Genomic DNA, 19,479 nt, shown 5'->3' on the forward strand with positions numbered 1-19,479 from the left:
AGCACTTAGCTATGCAGAGCAGCAGGCCACAGGAATGATCCAGAGAAACACAAGTCCAACACTGGAACATTGACAGGAAGCATGGATCAAAGCATCAGGTGGAGTTAAGTAGAGAAGCAGCTAACGACCTCACCAGATCACCTGAGGGAGGAAACTCAGAAGCTGCAGTACCACTTTCCTCCACAAACGGAAGCTCCCAGAGAGAATCAGCCGAAGTACCACTTGTGACCACAGGAGTGAACTCTGCCACAGAATTCACAACAGGGTGATGAACGGGGGTTTGGTTTACTTTTATAGCGAGTTTTTTAGCGGATTTTTATGATTGGCAGCCGTCACACACTGAAAGACGCTTTTTATTGCAAAAAATATTTTTTGCGTTACCACATTTTGAGAGCTATAATTTTTCCAGATTTTGGTCCACAGAGTCATGTGAGGTCTTGTTTTTTGCGGGACGAGTTGACGTTTTTATTGGTAACATTTTCGGGCACGTGACATTTTTTGATCGCTTTTTATTCCGATTTTTCTGAGGAAGAATGACCAAAAACCAGCTATTCATGAATTTCTTTTGGGGGAGGCGTTTATACTGTTCCGCGTTTGGTAAAATTGATAAAGCAGTTTTATTCTTCGGGTCAGTATGATTACAGCGACACCTCATTTATATCATAATATAATAATAATATTAATAAATTAAAATAATTATTAAAATAATATTTTTTTTTTTCATTATTTAGGAATATTATTTTTTATTTTTTTTTACACATTTGGAAAATTTTTTTAAACTTTTTTATTTTGTCCCAGGGGGGGACATCACATATCAATGATCTGACAGTTTGCATAGCACTCTGTCAGATCACTGATCTCACTTACAGTGCTGCAGGCTTCACAGTGCCTGCTGTAAGCAGGCTCTGTGAAGCCACCTCCCTCCCTGCAGGACCCGGATCCGCGGCCATCTTGGATCCGGGCCTGAAGCAGGCAGGGAGGGAGGTAAGACCCTCGCAGCAACGCGATCACATCGTGTTGCTGCGGGGGGCTCAGGGAAGCCCGCAGGGAGCCCCCTCCCTGCGGGAAGCTTCCCTATACTGCCGGCACATCGCGATCATCTTTGATCGCGGTGTGCTAGGGGTTAATGTGCCGGGGGCGGTCCGTGACTGCTCCTGGCACATAGTGCCGGATGTCAGCTGCGATAGGCAGCTGACACCCGGCCGCGATCGGCGGCGCTCCCCCCGTGAGCACTGCCGATCGCATATTATTATTATTATTATTATTTATGACGTACTATCCCGTCGGTGGTCATAGGGGCCCACCCCACCTCGACGGGATAGTACGTCTAATGTCAGAAAGGGGTTAAGCACAGTGATACTGTTGTTTTTAAACCAGGAATTGGTACTTTTGTCAGTGTGGACAGGTGCCAAGTCCAGCTGGAAAATGGAATTTCCATCTCCAAAAAGCTTCTCGGCAGATGGAAGCATGAAGTGCTCTAAAATTTCCTGGTAGACAACTGCACTGACTTTGGTCTTGATAAAACACAGTGTACCTATACCAGCACATGACATAGCTCCCCAAACCATCACTGAGAGATTATTGAGCTCCCAGCCTTTAGTCAAACTCTCTTTTCACCTGCTGCTTCATCCGAGATTATACTGCTGCTACCATCTACCAACCCCTGGCTATTCCTGACTACACAACCTGCTGATACTTTAAATATACTGCTGAGCCTGTGTACCGACCTCTGGCTATTCCTGACTATGCTACCTGCTGGTGCTGCCCCTAGTGTTTGCAATACCACTACTTCAACTCAGGTCACTCCATAACAGAATAATCTCATGCACAAAATGGAGTCTTTGCAGCCACCCTAAGGGCCTTATTTTTCTCCGGATTTAATTTTGGCATTTCTTATGGGCCTGGTTCATGAAGCAGCAAGGCTGATGCTCTGTCCTGGATGTTTACTGAATCTGGTCTTTAGGAGAGGTCTAACACAGACTGTACTATTCTATATCCAAAAATTTGGGGGGGGGGAATACTGGACACCAAAGAATTTTTAAAGAAGATTAACCCTTTAAATCCTGGAGGTATTTTTGTTTTTGTGGTTTCGTTTTTTGCTACCCTTCTTCCCAGAGCCATAAATTTTTTTATTTTTCCTTCAATATGACCATGTGAGGGCTTGTTTTTTGTGGAACAAGTTGTACTTTTGAACGACACCATTGGCTTTACCATGTCGTGAACTAGAAAACGGGAAAAACTTCCAAATGCGGTGAAATTGCAAAAAAAAGATTAATCCCACATTTGTTTTTTGCTTTGCTTTTTTTTACTAGGTTCACAAAATGCTAAAACTGACCTGCTATTATGATTCTCCAGGTCATTGCGAGCTCATAGACACCAAACATGTCTAGGTTCTTTTGTATCTAAATGGTGAAAACAAATTCCAAACTTTGTTAAAAAAATAATTGCACCATTTTCCGATACCCATAGCGTCTCCATTTTTCCTGATCTCGGGTTGGGTGATGGCTTATTTTTTGCGTGCCGAGCTGATGTTTTTAATGATACCATTTTGGTGCAGATATGATCTTTTGATTGCCCGTTATTGTATTTTAATGCAATGTCAAAGTAGCCAAAAAACATAATTCTGGCATTTTGACTTTTTTTCTCGCTACGCCGTTTAGCGATCAGTTTAATCCTTTTTTTTATTGATATATCGGGTGATTATAAATGCTGCAATACCAAATATGTGTATGCTTGATTTTTTTTAATTGTTTTACCTTGAGTGGGGCAAAAGGAGGTGTTTTAAATTTTTTTTTTTTTCAATTTTTTTAATATTTTTAAAAACCTTTTTTTTTTTTACTTTTGGCATGCTTCAATAGTCTTCATTGGAGAATAGAAGCTGCCATAACTCGATTGGCTCAGCTACATACAAGCGATGACCACTGGACGGCACTCACAGCAAGTCAGCAGTGACAATCATAGAGGTCTCCAGTAGTGATGAGCGAATATACTCGTTACTCGAGATTTCTCGTGCACGCTCAGGTGACCTCCGAGTATTTTTTAGTGCTCGAAGATTTAGTTTTCATCACCACAGCTGAATGATTTACATCTGTTAGCCAGCATAAGTACATGTGGGGGTTGCCTGGTTGCTTGGGAATTTACCACATGTAATCAAGCTGGCTAAGGCCGGCGTCACACTCAGCGTAGGTAAATACGGTGCGTATTTTAAGGCCGTAATACGCAGAAAAAATCCCGAAATGTTAATCCGTATGTAATCCGTAGGCAAGGTGTGGTCGCGTATTTTGCGCATGTAATGTTGTGTATGTAATCCGTATGACATCCGTAAAGCGTTTCTTTCACGCAACCTGCCAAAATGGACATTTAACGGTTTTGGAGGCTGTAATTAATTTAAATAAGCCTCATCATTTAAGGCCTCTCCAACAGGTGGCACCCTCCCATATGGCCATTTTGTAGTTGTGCATCTGTTGGTGTGTTGTGGTAACGTTTGCACCATGTCTGACCTACTGCACTTCACCCCAACTCAGCGGGTTTTGTTTAACTGGGTCTTGTCGCGTCGGTTTGGCCAGCCATACCCTGTGATTGTCGATCCGCGAAGGAGAAGAAGAATGTGCATGCATCCTCTTTTGACTCAACGCCTCACTAAAGGCCATTTTCAGAGGTTCTATACAGCTCTGAGGGCACATCCTGATAAGTTCTACCTATACCGTCAAATGACAATACCAACATTTGATATCTTGTTGGAGACAGTATGTCCAGGCCTCACATATCATGACACCAGGATGCGAAAAAGCATATCCGCAGAGGAGCGTCTTCTCCTTACCTTATGGTGTGTATTCAACATCCTCACATAATGTATGTTGATGATGTTTTATTTTTCAGGGTTGTTTGCTATCAGCTATTTCTAAATATATGTTTTCCTTAGGATAAAACCACACTAAAAATATCTATTTTTAATGTTCTACTTATGTGCACTAGGTACAGATAGATTTTTTTAATTGATATTCCTGTACTTGCGCTTTATCATGTGTTGTCTAAACTATTGTTACCGAACTAATATTTTTTTTGTGTCCTTTCAGCTTCCTGTCAACTGGCTTGTCTTATGCGGGACTACACCTGGAGTTTCTCATGTATTATTATTATTATTATTTATTTATTTACATAACACCATTGATTCCATGGTGCTGTACATGAGAAGGGGTTACATACAAGTTACAGATATCACTTACAGTAAACAAATTAACAATGACAGACTGATACAGAGGGGCAAGGACCCTGCCTTGCGGGCTTACATTCTACAGGATTATGGGGAATGAGACAGTAGGTTGAGGGTTGCAGGAGCTCCGGTGTTGGTGACGTGGTAGCTTCGGTAGTGATGAGGAGGCAGCGGGGTCAGTGCAGGCTGTAGGCTTTCCTGAAGAGATGGGTTTTCACGTTCCATCTGAAGGATCCGAATGTGGTTGATAGTCAGACGTGTTGGGGCAAAGAATTCCAGAGGATGGGGGATATTCGGGAGAAGTCTTGGAGGCGATTGGATGAAGAGCGAATAAGTGTGGAGGAGAGAAGCAGGTCTTGGGAGGACCAGAGATTACGTGAGGGAAGATATCGGGAGATTAGTTCAGAGATATATGGAGGAGACAGGTTATGGATGGCTTTATAGGTCAGTATTAGTAATTTGAACTGGATACAGTGAGGGAATGGGAGCCAGTGAAGAGATTTGCAGAAGGGGGAAACAGAGGAGTAGCGAGGAGAGAGATGAATTAGTCGGGCAGCAGAGTTAGGGATGGACTGGAGAGGTGCAAGGGTGTTAGCAGGGAGGCCGCAGAAAAGGATGTTGCAGTAGTCAAGGTGGGAGATGATGAGGGCATGCACAAGCATTTTAATAGATTGACGGTTGAGGAAAGGACGGATTCTGAAGATATTTTTGAGCTGGAGGCGACAGGAGGTGGAGAGAGCTTGGATGTGCAGTTTGAAGGACAGGGCAGAGTCGAAGGTTACTCTGAGGCAGCGGATTTCCGGTACGGGGGAAAGCATGATGTCATTGATTGCGATAGGTAGGTCAGGTAAGGAAGATCTATGGGATGGAGGAAAGATGATGAGTTCAGATTTGTCCACATTGAGCTTGAGGAAGCGAGAGGAGAAGAAGGAGGATATGGCTGATAGGCACTCTGGACAGCAGAGCGGTGATGTCTGGGCCAGAGAGGTAGATCTGAGTGTCATCAGCATAGAGGTGGTACTGCAATCCATGGGACTCTATGAGTTGTCCCAAGCCAAGTGTATAGATTGAGAAGAGTAGGGGTCCTAGAATAGAGCCTTGGGGGACTCCAACAGAGAGAGGGTGGGATGAGGAGGTAGTTTGGGAGTGGGAGACGCTGAATGTGCGGTTGGAAAGGTACGAGGAGATCCAGGATAGGGCGAGGTCTTTGATGCCAAAGGAGGAGAGGATCTGTAGTAGAAGGCAGTGGTCAACTGTGTCGAAAGCAGAGGACAGGTCTAGAACGAGGAGTCCATTAGCTTTGGCGGTAAGTAGGTCGTTAGTGATTTTGGTCAGGGCGGTCTCAGTTGAGTGATGGGGGCGGAAACCAGATTGTAGATTGTCAAAGAGCAATTTAGATGAGAGGTAGGAGGAAAGTTCAGAGTGGACGTGCTGCTCCAGGAGTTTGGAAGCGAATGGGAGCAGTGATATTGGGTGATAGCTGGACATAGCAGTTGGATCGAAGGTTGGCTTTTTAAGGATAGGTGCGATTGTGGCATGTTTGAAAGCAGAAGGGAAGGTGCCAGAAGATAGTGATAGGTTGAAGAGGTGGGTTAGGGATGGGATACGTGTGGTGGTGAGGTTGGGGAGGAGGTGGGATGGGATGGGGTCGAGTGCACAGGTGGTGAGGTGCGATTTGGAGAGAAGCCAATTAAGCCCCCCTTCAGTGATGTTGGATAGGGAGGTTATGGGGTTTGGGCATACAAAGGGGTTGTGGTGGTTGAACAATGAAGACTTGGCTTGTCTTGTCTTGTATTCAAATATGGGACAAACTCCATGAACTTGTTATGCCTGAGCCAAAAATGGCTGATTGGCTAAAAATAGGGGCCTATGGGTGAACAGGAGACTCAAGGGTCTTTAATTAGTCCATTATGGGTCGGCGGCTACGTGAAAACCAGTTAGACCTCCCACCACCACAACAACTCCCAGGCTCCAATGCTGAAGTAGTGTCATATGTTCTTGTGGGAGATGAGGCCTTCCAATTGACAAGGAATGTCATCAGGCCTTATCCCAGGCGCAACCTAGATCACCGGTGGCGTGTTTTTAATTTGAGGCTTTCCAGGGCGCGTAGACTGGTGGAGTGTGCCTTTGGGATTCTGTGTGCCAAATGGCGTCTCCTCCAGTCTGCCATTCAGCTGAGTGAGGCTACTATTAATGAAGTGATTAAGGCTTGTGTTGTTTTGCACAATTTTACTAGACTTCATGATTGCCCGTCAGCTGTTCTTGGTGAAGAAATGTTGCCCAATGTGAGTAGCCCTACACCACATGGTCCTCGCCATCCCCTTTCTGGAATCAAAGTGAGAGATATTTTCACAAATTATTTTGTTTCTCCTCAGGGTGCTACTCCCTGGCAAGATTATGCTGTTTCTCAGTTGGGATTTTCTTATTTTCAAAATATATTATCAATAGGGTTGAGCGAAACGGGTCGTTCATTTTCAAAAGTCGCCGACTTTTGGCAAAGTCGGGTTTCATGAAACCCGATCCGACCCCTGTGCGGGGTCGGCCATGCGGTACGCGACTTTCGCGCCAAAGTCGCGTTTCAATTACGCGAAAAGCGCCATTTCTCAGCCAATGAAGGTAAATGCAGAGTGTGGGCAGCGTGATGACATAGGTCCTGGTCCCCACCATCTTAGAGAAGGGCATTGCAGTGATTGGCTTGCTGTCTGCGGCGTCACAGGGGCTATAAAGGGGCATTCCCGCCGACCGCCATGTTACTGCTGCTGATCTGAGCTTAGGGAGAGGTTGCTGCCGCTTCGTCAGAAGCAGGGATAGCGTTAGGCAGGGTCCATTAACCACCAAACCGCTTGTGCTGTAGCGATTTCCACTGCCCAACACCACCTTCGGTGTGCAGGGACAGTGGAAGCTACATTTTTTTTTTTTCCCTCAGCGCTGTAGCTCATTGGGCTGCCCTAGAAGGCTCCCTGATAGCTGCATTGCTGTGTGTACGCCGCTGTGCAAACCAACTGCTTTTTTCAAAGCACAAATCCTCTTGTTCCTTCCTTTCTGCACAGCTATCTTTTTTGTTTGTCCACACTTTTTATTTAATTTGTGCATCAGTCCACTCCTTATTGCTGCCTGCCATACCTGGCTGAGATTACTGCAGGGAGATAGTAATTGTTGGACACTCCCTGGTTTTTTTTTTTTTTTTGTGGGAGATTAAGATTGACATTTCTGCTAGAGTGCCATCCCTGTGTGTGCCATCTCTCACTCAGTGGGCCATAGAAAGCCTATTTATTTTTTTGCTTGATTTGGGTTATAAAATCTACCTGAAAAAATCACTACATCAATCAGTGGGAGAAAAATATTGGCCTCAGGGCTTGTGTGCCACTCTTGACTCCTGTGTGTGCCATCTCTCAGTCAGTGGGCCATAGAAAGCCTATTTATTTTTTTGCTTGATTTGGGTTCTAAAATCTACCTGAAAAAATCACTACATCAATCAGTGGGAGAAAAATATTGGCCTCAGGGCTTGTGTGCCACTCCTGACTCCTGTGTGCATCATCACTCACTCAGTGGGCCATAGAAAGCCCTTTTTTTTTTTTTTTGCCTTATTTGGGTTCTAAATTCTACCTGAAAAAATCAATAAATCAATCAATGGGAGATTAATATTGGCCTTTGGGCTTGTGTGCCAGTCCTAAGCGTGCCATCTCTCTCTCTCAGATAGTGGGCCATAGAAAGCCTATTTATTATTTTTTTTATTGGGTTTATAAATTTTCCCTGGAACAAAAAAAAAAAAAGTGGGAGATTAATATTGGCCTCTGGGCTTGTGTGCCAGTCCTGAGCGTGCCATCTCTCTCACAAATAGTGGGCCATAGAAAGCCTATTTATTTTTTTTTTGGTTTTATAAATTCTCCCTGAAAAAAAAGGGAGATTAATATTGGCCTTTGGGCTTGTGTGCCAGTCCTAAGCGTGCCATCTCTCTCTCTCAGATAGTGGGCCATAGAAAGCCTATTTATTTATTTTTTTATTGGGTTTATAAATTTTCCCTGAAAAAAAAAAAAAAGTGGGAGATTAATATTGGCCTCTGGGCTTGTGTGCAAGTCCTGAGCGTGCCATCTTTCTCACAAATACTGGGCCATAGAAAGCCTATTTATGTTTTTGGTTGATTTGGGTTCTAAATTCTACCTGAAAAAATCAATCAATCAGTGGGAGATAAATATTGGCCTCTGGGCTTGTGTGCCACTCCTGACTCCTGTGTGCGTCATCTCTCACTCAGTGGGCCATAGAATGCCTTTTTTTGTTTTATTTGTTTTCTAAATTCTCCCTGAAAAAATCATTTTATTTTATTTGGTTTCTAAATTCTTCCTGAAAAAATCATTTTATTCTATTATTTTTTTTTCCTAAAGTGTCCCTGAAAAAACAAACAAAAACAAATCAGTGGGAGATTAATATTGCCCTTTCTGCTTGTGTGCCAGTCTTGACTCCTGGGTGTGCCATCTCTCTCTCTCTCTCCAATTGTGGGCCATAGAAAGCCTATTATTTTTTTAGCTTGATTTGGGTTCCAAAATCTACCTGAAAAAATCACTACATCAATCAGTGGGAGATAAATATTGGCCTCTGGGCTTGTGTGCCACTCCTGACTCCTGTGTGCGTCATCTCTCACTCAGTGGGCCATAGAAAGCCTTTTTTTGTTTTATTTGTTTTCTAAATTCTCCCTGAAAAAATCATTTTATTTTATTTGGTTTCTAAATTCTTCCTGAAAAAATCATTTTATTCTATTTTTTTTTTCCTAAAGTCTCCCTGAAAAAAAAAAAAAAACCAAATCAGTGGGAGATTAATATTGCCCTTTCTGCTTGTGTGCCAGTCTTGACTCCTGGGTGTGCCATCTCTCTCTCTCTCTCCAATTGTGGGCCATAGAAAGCCTATTATTTTTTTAGCTTGATTTGGGTTCCAAAATCTACCTGAAAAAATCACTACATCAATCAGTGGGAGATAAATATTGGCCTCTGGGCTTGTGTGCCACTCCTGACTCCTGTGTGCGTCATCTCTCACTCAGTGGGCCATAGAAAGCCTTTTTTTTGTTTTATTTGTTTTCTAAATTCTCCCTGAAAAAAATCATTTTATTTTATTTGGTTTCTAAATTCTTCCTGAAAAAATCATTTTATTCTATTATTTTTTTTTCCTAAAGTCTCCCTGAAAAAACAAAAAAAAACAAATCAGTGGGAGATTAATATTGCCCTTTCTGCTTGTGTGCCAGTCTTGACTCCTGGGTGTGTCATCTCTCTCTCTCTCTCCAATTGTGGGCCATAGAAAGCCTAATATTTTTTTAGCTTGATTTGGGTTCCAAAATCTACCTGAAAAAATCACTACATCAATCAGTGGGAGATAAATATTGGCCTCTGGGCTTGTGTGCCACTCCTGACTCCTGTGTGCGTCATCTCTCACTCAGTGGGCCATAGAAAGCCTTTTTTTGTTTTATTTGTTTTCTAAATTCTCCCTGAAAAAATCATTTTATTTTATTTGGTTTCTAAATTCTTCCTGAAAAAAATCATTGTATTCTATTATTTTTTTTCCTAACGTCTCCCTGAAAGAAAAAAAAAAAAAAAAAATCAGTGGGAGATTAATATTGCCCTTTCTGCTTGTGTGCCAGTCTTGACTCCTGGGTGTGCCATCTCTCTCTCTCTCTCCAATTGTGGGCCATAGAAAGCCTATTATTTTTTTAGCTTGATTTGGGTTCCAAAATCTACCTGAAAAAAATCACTACATCAATCAGTGGGAGATAAATATTGGCCTCTGGGCTTGTGTGCCACTCCTGACTCCTGTGTGCGTCATCTCTCACTCAGTGGGCCATAGAAAGCCTTTTTTTGTTTTATTTGTTTTCTAAATTCTCCCTGAAAAAATCATTTTATTTTATTTGGTTTCTAAATTCTTCCTGAAAAAAATCATTGTATTCTATTATTTTTTTTCCTAACGTCTCCCTGAAAGAAAAAAAAAAAAAAAAAATCAGTGGGAGATTAATATTGCCCTTTCTGCTTGTGTGCCAGTCTTGACTCCTGGGTGTGCCATCTCTCTCTCTCTCTCCAATTGTGGGCCATAGAAAGCCTATTATTTTTTTAGCTTGATTTGGGTTCCAAAATCTACCTGAAAAAATCACTACATCAATCAGTGGGAGATAAATATTGGCCTCTGGGCTTGTGTGCCACTCCTGACTCCTGTGTGCGTCATCTCTCACTCAGTGGGCCATAGAAAGCCTTTTTTTGTTTTATTTGTTTTCTAAATTCTCCCTGAAAAAATCATTTTATTTTATTTGGTTTCTAAATTCTTCCTGAAAAAATCATTTTATTCTATTATTTTTTTTTCCTAAAGTCTCCCTGAAAAAAAAAAAAAAACAAATCAGTGGGAGATTAATATTGCCCTTTCTGCTTGTGTGCCAGTCTTGACTCCTGGGTGTGCCATCTCTCTCTCTCTCTCCAATTGTGGGCCATAGAAAGCCTATTATTTTTTTAGCTTGATTTGGGTTCCAAAATCTACCTGAAAAAATCACTACATCAATCAGTGGGAGATAAATATTGGCCTCTGGGCTTGTGTGCCACTCCTGACTCCTGTGTGCGTCATCTCTCACTCAGTGGGCCATAGAAAGCCTTTTTTTGTTTTATTTGTTTTCTAAATTCTCCCTGAAAAAATCATTTTATTTTATTTGGTTTCTAAATTCTTCCTGAAAAAAATCATTGTATTCTATTATTTTTTTTCCTAAAGTCTCCCTGAAAAAAAAAAAAAAAAAAAATCAGTGGGAGATTAATATTGCCCTTTCTGCTTGTGTGCCAGTCTTGACTCCTGGGTGTGCCATCTCTCTCTCTCTCTCCAATTGTGGGCCATAGAAAGCCTAATATTTTTTTAGCTTGATTTGGGTTCCAAAATCTACCTGAAAAAATCACTACATCAATCAGTGGGAGATAAATATTGGCCTCTGGGCTTGTGTGCCACTCCTGACTCCTGTGTGCGTCATCTCTCACTCAGTTGGCCATAGAAAGCCTTTTTTTGTTTTATTTGTTTTCTAAATTCTCCCTGAAAAAATCATTTTATTTTATTTGGTTTCTAAATTCTTCCTGAAAAAAATCATTGTATTCTATTATTTTCTTTCCTAAAGTCTCCCTGAAAAAAAAAAAATCAGTGGGAGATTAATATTGCCCTTTCTGTTTGTGTGCCAGTCTTGACTCCTGGGTGTGCCATCTCTCTCTCTCTCTCTCCAATTGTGGGCCATAGAAAGCCTAATATTTTTTTAGCTTGATTTGGGTTCCAAAATCTACCTGAAAAAATCACTACATCAATCAGTGGGAGATAAATATTGGCCTCTGGGCTTGTGTGCCACTCCTGACTCCTGTGTGCGTCATCTCTCACTCAGTGGGCCATAGAAAGCCTTTTTTTGTTTTATTTGTTTTCTAAATTCGCCCTGAAAAAATCATTTTATTTTATTTGGTTTCTAAATTCTTCCTGAAAAAATCATTTTATTCTATTATTTTTTTTTCCTAAAGTCTCCCTGAAAAAAAAAAAAAAAAATCAGTGGGAGATTAATATTTACATTTGTGCTTCAGTGACAGTCCAGCGTGTGTGGCATCTCTCTCATTTGTTGCCACCAACAACAGAGTGTGTAACATTGTGCCTGATTTTCATTGTGGTCTCACTCACCTGTAAAGGGGTAGCTAAATCATACTGAAGTTATAGCTCACCGTGTAAGTTGTGTGACAGCAACAAATACCGTTAGTTTGTTTACGTTTTTAAAACAATGAGGAAGTCTGGTGGAAGAGGTCGTGGCCGGGGGCGTTCATTGTCAGCTGGTAATGAGGGTAGTGGTAGTGGTGGAGCATCAGCTGGTCGTGGGAAAAAAAATATTGCACCTAAGTCTGGAGCTGTGGAGCCAGGTTCGTCGTCTGGCTACACAAGGCCTCGAACGCTCCCTTTTCTGGGAGTAGGAAAACCGCTTTTAAAGCCGGAGCAGCAAGAGCAAGTTTTGGCTTATCTTGCTGACTCAGCCTCTAGCTCTTTTGCCTCCTCTCGTGAAACTGGTAAATGTCAAAGCAGCGCGTCGTTAGTGGATGTTCACGGTCAGGGACAAGTCGCTTCCTTGTCCTCTTCAGCAAAAACAACAACAGAGAAGAATGCAGCAGGCGACACAACGGGTTACTCCATGGAGCTCTTTACACATACCGTCCCTGGCTTAGAAAGTGAAGCAGTTAACAGTCCATGCCCATTACAAGTTGAATCTGACATGGAGTGCACTGATGCACAGCCACAGCCAAACTACTATGCTGGTCCTTTGACTCGGACCACAACATTGCCCTCGCAGGGTAATGATCAAGAATCAGACCCTGATGAGACTATGTTGCCCCATCACGAACGCTATACCACCGACCGACACGGTGACACAGACGAAGTTGCACACGAGCTACAAGAAGAGGTAATAGATGACCCAGTTCTTGACCCCGATTGGCAGCCATTGGGGGAACAGGGTGCAGGCGGCAGCAGTTCTGAAGCGGAGGAGGAGGGGCCGCAGCAGGCATCAACATCGCAACAGGTTCCATCTGCCGGGCCCGTATCTTGCCCAAAACGCGTGGCAAAGCCAAAACCTGTTGGAGGACAGCGTGGCCATCCGGTTAAAGCTCAGTCTGCAATGCCTGAAAAGGTATCCGATGCTAGAAAGAGTGCAGTCTGGCATTTTTTTAAACAACATCCAATTGATCAGCGCAAAGTCATCTGTCAAAAATGTTCAACTACCTTAAGCAGAGGACAGAATCTGAAAAGTCTCAATACAAGTTGCATGCATAGACATTTAACCACCATGCATTTGCAAGCCTGGACTAACTACCAAACGTCCCTTAAGGTTGTAGCACCCTCGGCCAATGAAGCTAGTCAGCAACGCAACATCCCTTCCGGCAGTGTAGGGCCACCATTTTCCGCACCACCTGCAGTATCTGTGCAGGTTTCTTTGCCAGGCCAAAGCAGTCAGGGTCAGGGAATCACCAGTTTCGTAGTAGGAAACACTGCATCTAGGGCACCGGCGGCAACAATACCATCTCCCACCGTCTCTCAGTCTGCCATGTCCACCGGCACCCCCGCTAGTTCCACGATCTCCAGCTCTCCAGTCCAGCTCACCCTACATGAGACTATGGTTAGAAAAAGGAAGTACTTAGCCTCGCATCCGCGTACACAGGGTTTGAACGCCCACATAGCTAGACTAATCTCGTTAGAGATGATGCCCTACCGGTTAGTTGAAAGCGAAGCTTTCAAAGCCCTGATGGACTACGCTGTACCACGCTACGAGCTACCCAGTCAACACTTTTTTTCCAGAAAAGCCATCCCAGCCCTCCACCAGCATGTTAAAGAGCGCATCGTCCATGCACTCAGGCAATCTGTGAGCACAAAGGTGCACCTGACAACCGATGCATGGACCAGTAGGCATGGCCAGGGACGTTACGTGTCCATCACGGCACACTGGGTGAATGTTGTGGATGCAGGGTCCACAGGGGACAGCAAGTTTGGGACAGTTCTGCCTAGCCCACGGTCTAGGAAACAGTTGGCTGTAGCCGTTCGCACCCCCTCCTCCTCTTCGTCCTCCTGCAGAAGCGAGAGCTCGTCCACAGACCGCAGTCGCACAACCACTCCATCCGCAGCTGCCACTGTTGCACACCAGGTCTCCCATTATGGGGCAGCTACTGGCAAACGTCAGCAGGCTGTATTGGCTATGAAGTGTTTGGGCGACAACAGACACACCGCGGAAGTTCTGTCCGAGTTCTTGCAGAAAGAAACGCAGTCGTGGCTGGGCACTGTAGATCTTGAGGCAGGCAAGGTAGTGAGTGATAACGGAAGGAATTTCATGGCTGCCATCTCCCTTTCCCAACTGAAACACATTCCTTGCCTGGCTCATACCTTAAACCTGGTGGTGCAGTGCTTCCTGAAAAGTTATCCGGGGTTATCCGACCTGCTCCTCAAAGTGCGTGGACTTTGCTCACATATCCGCTGTTCGCCCGTACACTCCAGCCGTATGCAGACCTATCAGCGTTCTTTGAACCTTCCCCAGCATCGCCTAATCATAGACGTTGCAACAAGGTGGAACTCAACACTGCACATGCTTCAGAGACTGTGCGTACAGAGGCGGGCTGTTATGTTTTTGTGGGAGGATACACATACACGGGCAGGCAGTAGGATGGCAGACATGGAGTTGTCAGGTGTGCAGTGGTCGAAGATTCAAGACATGTGTCAAGTCCTTCAGTGTTTTGAGGAATGCACACGGCTGGTTAGTGCAGACAACGCCATAATAAGCATGAGCATCCCCCTAATGCGTCTGCTGATGGAAAGTTTGACGCACATAAAGGATCAGGCGTCTGCAGCTGAGGAAGAGGAAAGCCTTGATAACAGTCAGCCATTGTCTGGCCAGGGCAGTGTACAGGACGAGTTAGCGGGCGAAGAGGAGGAGGAGGACGAGGAGGATGATGGGGATGATTATATTTTTAATGAGGAAGCTTTTCCCGGGCCACTGGAAATTGGTGGCGCAGCAAGGCCGGGTTCTGGTTTTTGGAGGGACACAAGTGACGTGGATTTGCCTGAAACTGCCCCTCAACCAAGCACAACCGCAGATTTGAGAACTGGAACTTTGGCCCACATGGCGGATTATGCCTTACGTATCCTCAAAAGGGACACACGCATAACTAAAATGATGAACGATGACGATTACTGGTTGGCCTGCCTCCTTGATCCTCGCTATAAAGGCAAATTGCAAAATATAATGCCACATGAGAACTTGGAACTAATATTAGCAACCAAACAATCAACTCTTGTTGACCGTTTGCTTCTGGCATTCCCTGCACACAGCGCCCGTGATCGTTCTCACACGAGCTGCAGGGGCCATCAGACCAGAGGAGTTAGAGGGGCAGAAATCAGAAGTGGCGTTGGCCAGAGGGGTTTTCTGACCAGGTTGTGGAGTGATTTTGCTATGACCGCAGACAGGACAGGTACTGCAGCATCAATTCAAAGTGACAGGAGACAACATTTGTCCAGTATGGTTACAAACTATTTTTCATCCCTTATCGATGTTCTCCCTCAACCGTCATTCCCATTTGATTACTGGGCATCCAAATTAGACACCTGGCCAGAATTGGCAGAATATGCATTGCAGGAGCTTGCTTGCCCGGCAGCTAGTGTCCTATCAGAAAGAGTATTCAGTGCTGCAGGTTCAATACTAACAGAAAAAAGGACTTGTCTGGCTACCCAAAATGTAGATGATCTAACCTTCATTAAAATGAACCACAACTGGATTTCGAAATCTTTTGCCCCACCTTGCCCGGCTGACACCTGGCTTTCCTATGAAAAGGTCTTGCCTGTGGACTATTCTGAATGACTTTTCCAATCTCGTAATTTTCTGCACCTGATTGTCCAGCATACGACATGTTTACACCTCACTAAATGGCCAAACTCCCCATACGGGGCCGTGGTATCGCCACTTGGCGCCAGCACCCGTGAGAGTGCTGTTTGTCTGAAGAGGTGGGTGTGCCCGCTTTTGGTCGACGGCACTGCCACTGGGTCCCTCCTAGTACAATAAAGTGTCTCTGGCGGTGGTGGTGCGCACCCAACGTCAAACACACCGTTGTAATATGAGGGGCCCTGGGCCTGTAACGCCGGCCACAAGACAGTTCCCCCCCCAGCTCAAACAGTGCTCTACCACTTGCAAAATTATCTCACAGCTCCACCAATGTTTAGTCTATGCGCTGACATCCTTCAATGCCTGCCACTGACAATACCATTGTATTGACATTTTTGTTATGTTAGGCCTTCGAAGCCTGTCTGCGGTCACTCCTTCCACTATGCCTCCACTGACCACACCACTGCTGCCCGTGTACCCCTGGAATCAATTTAAAATTGCCTACAGCCAGCCCAATTTTTTTATTTTAGGCCTTTGATGCCTGTCTGCGGTCCGTTCTTTCTACTACTACTACACTGACCAGGCCACTGCTGCCCGTGTACCCCTGGAACCAATTTAAAATTGCCTACAGCCAGCCCAATTTGTATATTTTAGGCCTTCGAGGCCTGTCTGCGGTCCGTTCTTTCTACTACTACTACACTGACCAGGCCACTGCTGCCCGTGTTCCCCTGGAACCAATTTAAAATTGCCAACAGCAATGTGTTATTATGTTAGGCCTTCGATGCCTGTTTGCGGTCACTCCTTCCAATAGTTCTCCACTAACCAGACCAATGCTGGCCGTGTACCCCTGGAACCCAGCTGAAAGTGCATGTAGCCTCCTTTTTTTCTTTGTTTTATATTTAGAAAGCCCAGATGAACTACGCTGTGCAACGGTTCAAGCTACCCAGTCGACATTTCTTTTGCGAGAAAAGCCATCCCAGCCCTCCACCGGCATGAAAAAGTCTGCATTGTCATAGCACTCAGGCAATCAAACAGTAGAAAGGTGCACCTGACAAGAGACGCATGGACCAGTAGGCATGTCCACAAAAAGTTACGTGTCCATTACGGCGCACTGGGTTAATGTGTTGGATGCATGGTCCACAGGGGACAGCCTACAAAGTCTGTCTGCAGTCCCTAATTCCAATTTTCCTCCGCTGACCACACCACTGCTGCCCGTGTACCCCTGGAACCAATTTTACAGTGTCTACAGCCTAATTTTGTTATGTTAGGCCTACTACGCCTGTCTGCGGTCCCTCCTTCCAATACTCGTCCACTGACCACACCACTGCTGCCCGTGGACCCCTGGAACCTATTTTTAATTGCATTGAGCATCCTTTTTTTAATAGTAGGCGTACAAAGTCTGTCTGCGGTCCACTATTGAAATTGTCCTCCACTGCCCAGAGCACTGCTGCTTGTGTACCCCTGTAACTTTTTTAAGCTGCAGTGAGCCACATTTTTGGGTTAAGTCCTACTACCTGTGTCTGTCTGCGCCACTCAATTCAGCTGTGTTCCTTTGAAAAAAGCTGAGCGTCAATAGTCTTGTTTTCAGCCTCTAGGAATTTTAAAACTGCATTGGGGGTACAACTTTGGTAGGGCCCACTAACGGTGTCTGCCTCCCCAAGGTGTGCCCCAGGTTTCCTCGCCATTGCTTCGATCTTAATGTTCTCGTTTAGTAGTTGTTGGAAACTACACTGCATTAGGCCTACAAATTGGGTATGGGGTGTAGAGAGATGGTGTGTTCCACTCCAAGGTGTTCTCCAGGTTACCTTTCCTGAGCTCCGATCTTCCGGCTCTCGTTTAGTAGTTCTTGGAAACTACACTGCATTAGGCCTACAAATTGGGTATGGGGTGTAGAGAGATGGTGTGTTCCACTTCAAGGTGTTCTCCAGGTTGCCTTTCCTGAGCTCCGATCTTCCGGCTCTCGTTTAGTAGTTCTTGGAAACTACACTGCATTAGGCCTACAAATTGGGTATGGGGTGTAGAGAGATGGTGTGTTCCACTCCAAGGTGTTCTCCAGGTTGCCTTTCCTGAGCTTCGATCTTCCGGCTCTCGTTTAGTAGTTCTTGGAAACTACACTGCAGTAGGCCTACAAATTGGGTATGGGGTGTAGAGAGATGGTGTGTTCCACTCCAAGGTGTTCTCCAGGTTGCCTTTCCTGAGCTTCGATCTTCCGGCTCTCGTTTAGTAGTTCTTCGAAACTACACTGCATTAGGCCTACAAATTGGGTATGGGGTGTAGAGAGATGGTGTGTTCCACTCCAAGGTGTTCTCCAGGTTGCCTTTCCTGAGCTTCGATCTTCCGGCTCTCGTTTAGTAGTTCTTGGAAACTACACTGCATTAGGCCTACAAATTGGGTATGGGGTGTAGAGAGATGGTGTGTTCCACTCCAAGGTGTTCTCCAGGTTGCCTTTCCTGAGCTTCGATCTTCCGGCTCTCGTTTAGTAGTTCTTGGAAACTACACTGCATTAGGCCTACAAATTGGGTATGGGGTGTAGAGAGATGGTGTGTTCCACTCCAAGGTGTTCTCCAGGTTGCCTTTCCTGAGCTTCGATCTTCCGGCTCTCGTTTAGTAGTTCTTGGAAACTACACTGCATTAGGCCTACAAATTGGGTATGGGGTGTAGAGAGATGGTGTGTTCCACTCCAAGGTGTTCTCCAGGTTGCCTTTCCTGAGCTTCGATCTTCCGGCTCTCGTTTAGTAGTTGTTGGAAACTACACTGCATTAGGCCTACAAATTGGGTATGGGGTGTAGAGAGATGGTGTGTTCCACTCCAAGGTGTTCTCCAGGTTGCCTTTCCTGAGCTTCGATCTTCCGGCTCTCGTTTAGTAGTTCTTGGAAACTACTCTGCATTAGGCCTACAAATTGGGTATGGGGTGTAGAGAGATGGTGTGTTCCACTCCAAGGTGTTCTCCAGGTTGCCTTTCCTGAGCTCCGATCTTCCGGCTCTCGTTTAGTAGTTGTTGGAAACTACGCTGCATTAGGCCTACAAATTGGGTATGGGGTGTAGAGAGATGGTGTGTTCCACTCCAAGGTGTTCCCCAGGTTTCCTCGCCAATGCTTCGATCTTCATGCTCTCGTTTAGTAGTTGTTGGAAACTACGCTGCATTAGACCTACAAATTGGGTATGGGGTGTAGAGAGATGGTGTGTTCCACTCCAAGGTGTTCTCCAGGTTGCCTTTCCTGAGCTTCGATCTTCCGGCTTTCGTTTAGTAGTTCTTGGAAACTACACTGCATTAGGCCTATAAATTGGGTATGGGGTGTAGAGAGATGGTGTGTTCCACTCCAAGGTGTTCTCCAGGTTGCCTTTCCTGAGCTTCGATCTTCCGGCTCTCGTTTAGTAGTTCTTGGAAACTACACTGCAGTAGGCCTACAAATTGGGTATGGGGTGTAGAGAGATGGTGTGTTCCACTCCAAGGTGTTCTCCAGGTTGCCTTTCCTGAGCTTCGATCTTCCGGCTCTCGTTTAGTAGTTCTTGGAAACTACACTGCATTAGGCCTACAAATTGGGTATGGGGTGTAGAGAGATGGTGTGTTCCACTCCAAGGTGTTCCCCAGGTTTCCTCGCCAATGCTTCGATCTTCATGCTCTCGTTTAGTAGTTGTTGGAAACTACACTGCATTAGGCCTACAAATTGGGTATGGGGTGTAGAGAGATGGTGTGTTCCACTCCAAGGTGTTTTCCAGGTTGCCTTTCCTGAGCTTCGATCTTCCGGCTCTCGTTTAGTAGTTCTTGGAAACTACACTGCATTAGGCCTACAAATTGGGTATGGGGTGTAGAGAGATGGTGTGTTCCACTCCAAGGTGTTCTCCAGGTTGCCTTTCCTGAACTTCTATCTTCAGG

This window comes from Ranitomeya imitator, chromosome 5, assembly GCF_032444005.1.
Source record: "Ranitomeya imitator isolate aRanImi1 chromosome 5, aRanImi1.pri, whole genome shotgun sequence".
Classification (NCBI taxonomy): Eukaryota; Metazoa; Chordata; class Amphibia; order Anura; family Dendrobatidae; genus Ranitomeya; species Ranitomeya imitator.